This window comes from Arachis hypogaea, unplaced genomic scaffold (assembly GCF_003086295.3).
Source record: "Arachis hypogaea cultivar Tifrunner unplaced genomic scaffold, arahy.Tifrunner.gnm2.J5K5 arahy.Tifrunner.gnm2.scaffold_22, whole genome shotgun sequence".
NCBI lineage: Eukaryota > Viridiplantae > Streptophyta > Magnoliopsida > Fabales > Fabaceae > Arachis > Arachis hypogaea.
The window spans coordinates 313,746-321,660 of record NW_027255450.1 but is presented as its reverse complement, the minus strand read 5'-3'; the positions used below and the strand labels follow the sequence as shown (position 1 = coordinate 321,660).

General features: G+C 42.2%; 1 protein-coding gene across 1 annotated transcript in view; it reads right to left on the bottom strand.

The window, feature by feature from the left end:
• Positions 1 to 4,571: 4,571 nt before the first annotated feature.
• LOC112775587 (small ribosomal subunit protein bS1m) overlaps positions 4,572 to 7,915 on the bottom strand; it is an 8,113-nt gene continuing 4,769 nt past the window's right edge. Inside the window, exon 1 of the mRNA XM_072231793.1 lies at positions 4,572 to 7,915. This exon is cut by the window's right edge and continues 4,769 nt beyond it. The gene's annotated coding sequence lies outside the window, so the exon portion shown is untranslated.

Below are 7,915 nucleotides of genomic sequence, written 5' to 3'. Positions count from 1 at the left end.
GGCTGGCTGGCTGCTAGAGATGGCAACTAGTCAAGCGCTTCCATTATCTTTTTTAAACCACGATAGATAGAACTGTGTCACCTGATCAGACCTTGAAATAGCAAATTCTGATTCGATGAAAGGAATTGTCTGGCTCTTGTAGACATGGAAGCTGGGTCAGCATCCTTCTTTCTTTGAGGAAGCAACCTGTGAGCGACTTCTTCATGAGGAGAGATAAATCCATTCCCAAGAATCTTGTAAGTGGCAAGTGAACGGTTATTCGGGGAAAGCATCTTTAACCACCCGACTTCCCGAAGGTATGTCTGGCTTTCTCTCTTCTTTGTGAAGCAGCTTTTATTTGGAGGATCGATCCTAGGAACAATGCAATGGCTTACTCTTTGGTTAGAAGAAGACGGATTATGGATATACTTCTTAGACAGAAATTCCGTATTAAAGAAGAACGAGTTAAGGTAAGGACCCGCCGGATGACCCTTGCCGAATATCCAGCGAAAAGGTGTTATTCTCTCTCTCCGACCATGAGAAATGGGGCATACCAGTGAAATGAACCAACCGTGGGGATGGATCAACGAACTTATTCTCTTCTGTCAGAACTGTTAGCTCCTTGTTCGGGTACCTCGAAGAAGAAACTTAAACCGATAACGCGCGAAGATGCACTGATCTTGTAAGAGCGCTTGTTAGGCATTTCGATCTCGTACAAGAGTGCTTTGTCTTACTACTAGCAACTCAGTAAGGGCAAGCTATTATTCCTTAACAGGGAATTTGAATTGGGCTACTCATTCGCTTCTTGGTTTGCTTTGTAGACGAACGAATTTTCATATATATATATATATTACTCCAACTTCCTCCTTTTTCGAGGGACTTAGTGATCAAATTAACCTATTTTATGGGCAAGGGGAACCAGAGGTAACCCAGCCAGTTCAAGAAGAGGCGGGTGGCCAATTTATCGGGCCACACGCTCCTAGTAGTCAATTTTTAGCCAAAAGAATTCCTCTTGTTCTTCGTGGTTGCCAACATATAGCCGTCAGGAAGGACTTTCTGACCACCATTTTCGAGGATCTTCACCTATTCCAGGCTTCTCCGCGGAAACGTCTCAAAATAGCTGAGATACTCAACATAATTGAAGAAAACCAAGATGTTTTTCTAAAGTTGTATGAGAATCCCAAAAGTCAGGGGGGGGCTGGACATTACTTAATGGTGGTAGTACACGATTGGGAACGGGAGCAAGAACTAGCATGAGAGTTCCATTTCAGGGAGGGCTTTTTTGATTTATTTATATAGTAGCGGACATTGGAAGAGAAGATATGGAGCCTGAGATCCCCCGCTTTTTAGACTTACATTCCGTTCTTTATTTAGGCTCAAAGGCCACTTTTCTCGGAGGTAAATTGATTCAATGAATCCCTTTTAGAATAGAAGGCTCATTTATGTCTCACACTTGCAGCAACCCCTATGTTCAAAGCAAGATGCTGTCTAATTAGACCACGAATTACAAAAAGGTAAGTGGTCCAAGCTCTATCGCTATTTCGCGAGGCAATCCACATCGATGTAATGAAAGTGAAGGGCCCACGACAATTATCATTGCCTAAAGCCTCAAGTTGGAGCTTTCCCCGGTAACAAGAGTAGAAAGTGGTTCTTACCTCCCCCGATGATCTAGCTTGTCGGTCTGTGTCCTTTGGCCCCCTATCTCTAATCTAAAGGGGCGTAAGCACTTGCTGCCCTAAGAAGCAGGTCCCACTCCGTCCAAAAGCTTCTTATAGCTCTTCGGCTGGCTAAACAGGTTCAACCCCAACTCCAAAGGCAGGTTTCACTCCGGCTTGATCAGATGGTTGGCTTGGAGAAGAAGCGAGACCAAGAAGAAGAGGCAAGGGCAAGAAGATAAGAAGCTAATCCTTGTCTGGGAAAGGCGTCTTAGAAAGGATGTCCCCCCATCTGAGCTTCAGAGGGAAGGTATGCACCTCACTCGACTAGAAGAGGACCAATCCGAAGGGGTCCTAACAAGGTCGGGGAGTTCTTTCCGTCTACTTTCTTAATATGGAACTGGGATTGAGACTTTCATTCCTTTATCTGCTTGTCAAGACCTAGAAAGATCAAGCGGACCCCTTTCAGCGAGGAAATATCCCAAGTAGTATCTCCGGGCATCTAAACTCGCGATTTAATGCATAAAATGGGCCTTTCTTCATCTTTTTCCATCACACACACGTAGACGGATACCTTTTACCAAGGGCTCTCAAAGTCAAAGGGGAAATTCCCAACTAACTTGAATCAAATGCGTAAGTAAAGGAGAAGGTTCATACAAAGTCTAATCCTCCCTCTTATAAGTTTTTGGGATGGAGGTCAATTACATAGAGCCTAATACCCGGTTGTTGAGCTAAGGTCAATCTCCCCAAATGAGTCTATCGAACTCGTATCGGCACTCTACGATCTACTCTTTACTATAAGCTATTTCTGATGAGATTGCGTTTGAGTACATATGTGGTCAATTATATAGAGCCTTTGGACGCATTACTTTTTGACAATCAAATGTTTAGGTTCTTGCTTTTCGGCTTCTAGCTCATAGTTGGACTTCTTGTCCTAGCAGTGATAGCAAAGGCAGCCTCCTCTCTTGAGCGGTTGAGCCGGCCTAGGATTAGAGGCCCACCATAGGTTAGTTCCGAGCTAAACCTCTCCTTGTTGAAGGACAAAGCGGGTACTCATTCCCTAGTTGACCCCTTACCTATCAAGCCTCCGGGCAAAGGTGCCTTCACCCCAAGGAGACCAAGCGCAAACTCTTGGAAGAGATCGACCACCTCTGACAACTACTCTAGTTTCTTCCCAGCAGAAATGCAGAGGAAGGAAGTTTGGACCAAAAGAGCAGAGGTTTAATCTATCCAACAAACCTGTGCCGAGAAATCTACAGGGGTTAGAATACACTTCTAAAAGCGGGTGAAGGTGGGGACATTAGCAACCTCAACTCGAGACGAGAAGGGGCACCTGAATTATCATAAATGAAGAGATTTCGCAGATGCGGTCTATGGACTCTTGGCTACTGATTTGAGACCCGGAATGAGGAAGTGTCCGCTCTTGAATTGTAGGGAAGCCTTATATTCTATTATTAAGATGGAGAATGGGATCGAACTGAAAGTCGGTGATAGTTGATTTCCAAACCTGCGTACAGCTAAACGCCCTTCCTTTAAGGATTCTATCGCCAAGAATACTAGACTGAGGAGAAGTAACTCAGCAGCCTAAGCCTTGACCTTTTCCCCCTTAACTTAATAGGGGTTGACCCTTGTGCCAGTAAGTCTGAGCCCAGTCTCTCTTCTTCGTGAATGAGCTCTGACTTGTCGATATAGTTGACATTCTTCCTTCCTCTTCGATTCGATAGCTAGTTGATGAGAGGCCCTCAGGAAAGACAGCCACTGGAACTATGCAATTCTCTTTCTGAGGCGACCTTTACTTTCAACTTTAAGACTTAGGATATAAGTTCTGGTGCCATTTCGGGCTTTTCCATTTCTTCCTAAGGCACCCTCCTTCTGTAGAGTCAACCTCCTTGTAGAAGAAAGGGCAACCCTATATATAGTAGTAAATCAATGGAACTACTACAGATAATGGGCTAAGCGCCTGCTTATTCTATTTATTAATAGCATGTATAACGATCTAAACGGGCTAAAGCTAAAGAGCGTAACGAGCTAATAACAGTCAGTCTTATCCTAAAGTCAAGGCCTTCGCCATCCCGAGGTAAGACTTTCTTTCTTCCAATATAGAGTATGCTTTCTCTCCAGGCAGTACCATTAGCCTTTAGAGGGAATCTGTCAAGTGTTATATTTATATAGGGATAGGGATATAGATCTTTGGGAAGCCTGTTTTTGTGATCATTGATTGATAAAGTGAGTGCCCTCTCAGGGTAGCTGTTGGACTGTTTGCTAACCCCGTTGGAAGGGAAATCCGCGAATCAAGCCTCAAATAAAGATAAGAGCAGATTTGTTCCACTCTAAGCTTTTTGCAAAACAAAAAAGAGAAGTTAAGACAGTAAGGCAAGTTTGAAATAGGTGAGGGCTTTCATGATATTCGCTGTTTCCGCGGTCACAAGGGAAAGAGCTTTGTATAGGGATTCTATTACTTTAATGGATAGGTATCTTTTTTGAAAGCCATCGAGGCTAGTAGGAAAAGCGGGAGGAGATGAAAATCTAGCTGCTTTGTACGAAGCGAAGTCAAGGGTTCAGCCAGGAACATCTTGCTCACTCACTTTCCTAAATAACGACGAAGGGGGGAAATACAGGATGGGCGAAAGGCATATAGAACAAAACTCCAATTACCGGAGAGAAAGTACTAAAACTTCAACCAGCTCCCCAAGAAGCAAAGAGAACTTCAACCGCTTGGCAAGAAACTGGCTAAAAAGGTTCAAAGATGCTCGCTCTCATAGGACGATCTGATCGAGAGAAAGTCATCATTGTCTTAGTGTTATGGAGGAATTTAGCTATGCTACCCTTTTTTTAGGCTCTCTAATCCTTCTACTGATGTAGCACAATAAAGGAAGGTTCCAGCCCCGCATAAACCTTATTTCGTGCTTAGAGAGCTCGGACTATGACCTTTTCTACTTTTCTCTTTGCTTGGGGTAGGTACCCTACGACCTTCTCTCGTCCCTTGATCCTATGTCCAGTGAGAGATCGAAGACGGAGCTTTCTTCGATAATGACTTACTCTTTCTTGCTTGCTTGGTTTCTTAGCAGCTGTTCTCAATCCTTCTTTCCATCTAGACTTTGAGAAAGAAGAAAGGCTCTTGATCAAAGCCCTTTCCCTAAAGTGGACGGCTCCTCTTCTCCCCTTCATTCCTCAACATCTACTCTCTTAGGGATTTTAATAAGACTCTTGTCTAGGAATCCAAAAGAGGTGGAAGAACTATTATATATAGAATATATTTTGTGCTGAGCCAAGCTCCTTTGTCGCTTTCTATCGTCTTCATGTGTCGGCTTGCTGGGGTAGTGAGATAGCATATGAATCCTCCTTATTCCATCTTTCTTTTCATAAGTCCGATTCAGAAGAGTAGGATTCAGACTGGTTGGTGTTAAGCAAATTATTCAGTCACTCCTTCTTGATTGAAATTTGCTTTCCTTTCGCATTCTCTATTGGTATACTTTCAGAGTGTTCTGTATTGGCATTATTGTTATTGAATTATTCCTTGTGTGATTCTGTAAGATGAGTTAAGGTATGTTCTCTAAGATTGGAATCTATCCGTTGCTTGTTTGTATGCGCTTCGAAGTTCTTTTCTATTGCTTGAGTTTAAGTATTCTTATAGTATAGTAAAGTGTATTCAAGTCTCTGATCTTATTATATATGATTGATTCCGTTGAGTGATAGCTTTCAGTTCATCTCAATGCTAGTCCTTCCCATAGTTAGTTCCTTAGCTCGCAGGATAATCAGAAAGTGCTCGCTTTAATAATATAATAGAATAAAGCGCTGCCGTACGATAGTATTCAAGATCGAATGCTTGCCCTATTGCTTATTGGCGAGGAAGAAATCAAGAACAAGAACTAGGAGCGAACTTTCAGACAACTCAACCGGGAAAGGGATAACTCTTTCTGCCCGACAAGACTTCCTCAAAGCAAGCATTATTCATAAAGTAAGGGCTTTAACTGGCCTTCCTTCCGCCACAAAGACTGATGCGGGCGCCCTTCTCTCGTCGTGAAAGAAGTAATGAAAGGGAAGACATTTAGATGGTACTATTACCCAAGAAAGAAGCTACTTTTTAGTAAAACGAGTTCCTCTTTTTGCTGTAGATAGGAAGGAGATCGGAAGACGAACTATCTATAGCCATAGAGTCTTTCCTAGTACGTATAAACCCCCTCCGTCATATAGATATGACGCTCTAATTGTACTCAAGAAGGATGCTTTTATACGAAACGAAGCATTAGCCCTAGGAAAGAAAGTCCTTGCCCACTCTTTATCCATCTTAGGTTGAAAAGTCTATGATAGTTGCTTCATGTCTTTGTTTTGTATCTCCTTACTACACTCGTAACCCAGGAACTACCCCTTAAGGTGCATCCCAGGCGAGTAAGCCGACTACCTCTTCTGGTCTACCATGAATGGACTCGAAGGATCATGAATTAATAAAGTATTTGGAATCAGCTAGCTCTTCCCCAGAAGGCATTAAGAACGAACTCCTTTAGAAGTTGAAACCTAACGTGTTGAGGCTATCCAGCAATGTTTTCTTGAAGCTTGATAGAGCACTGGAGCAGAATAGGTAACGAGTAGCTCTTCGATCACAATCCATTAGGCTCTTCGATTTTGCTCTTCATCCAAGAAACCACATATTCAATATCGATGGAAGTAATTCACCCCAAGGTAAGTGAATCGAAATAGTAGTTATTTTTCCACTTTGCAAAATTCTTACTGATATTATCAACTTCTATTTTTTAGAAACCACTGCTTACATCTTGTAAGCAACCACTTCCGACATCTATAACATCTTGTAAGGAACCACTTCCGACATCTATAACATCTTCTAAGCAACCTTTTAATACCTGTTTTTACCATGTGTAGTGACTTCCCCATGCCGAATAATACTTTCATATTGATTCTCATTATCACGGTGTAAGGTTAAGTGCAACTCCAGAAGGAGAAACAGACTCCGTTAATGCTAAACTCAGTAATATGCAGGCCATATATACAGCAAAAGCCTTTTTTAATGCTAGCCTGCGGGGCACAGCTTCCTCCTCCATATTGAACGCTTGCCCACCCGCAGTAGCATCCTCCTGAATTCCTAAAGGATCAAATCTATGTGGCTCATTAAGCAATATTCTCACTGCATTATTTAAGGGTTCCCCACACTCACATGGGCTGGGGACATGAGGGTGTATGCTACAAATTTGGTGAAAGAAGGTATCCCGAGCTACCCTCAAAAGAGTACTTAGATCAGGGGAGCATAAAGCATGCGGTCTTAAGAGCAATTGCTCAGGAGCAATGTACCACCAAATACCGAAGCCTATCATAGCACAGAGGCATATTAGAAAGCGTGAGTCCCTCAGGTATGAATACCTTATAGCCTCTCTTATTGTGAAGGATTTGATTCTCCCACCCTCTCCATTATCAATAGCAGCTAACAATCCTGGCTTTTCTGATCGTACGAGTGGAGTGCGGAAATGGGTCAATTCAAAGGGGAGTGCCTCCCACGCTTTAATTGGAACCCAGTTCGCATATGTATATACGAGCTCCCAATCCTTACACCTCCATTTACATTGGCGCTCCCCCCTTAACGCAGACTCAAGAATAAAAGATATATTCCATAGGTCAAGATGAGGATATTTCTTAGGTCTAACCACGTTTTCACTTAAATCCATTTTACATATCCACTTGTACCATGCGGGGGGACTGACCCTTTGAGCATTGTTTCCTGTTGTACTACCTATTCGGTCCTCCCTAATTGGAGGAATATTCCTCATTATAGGGATTCCCTTTATTAATGCCATAAACAAACTTATCATGATTGCACCCCTCCCCCATTATCATTTGGAAAATATTCACTGTCAAGTTGGAACTCTACTGTTTTATGTTTAGGGCATAAACCAATGTTTCCCCACATACATTTAACAGGGTCATCACCAAAGTTAATGCGTTGAATTACACCATTAAGACTGTACTTAGCGAACATGCTATGAATAAAATCCTCAATGTGCTGAGGAGAAGAAGATGAACTATGATTATTATTATAGTAAGAAAAATATGCCTCTATACAATACCTATTGTAGCGATAAACACATGATGTTTGTAACATCTCCAAATCTAGCTTAATGAACGCCAACTCTAACAAAGCATACTGAAGTAAACTAACTGGTGGAATGGAATATTCTGACTTAAGCGTTCCCATTTTCATATTGGAATAATCAACTTCCAGATTAAGAAATTGATTAACAAGATCTATTACTATCAAATCATTTGTTATTGTA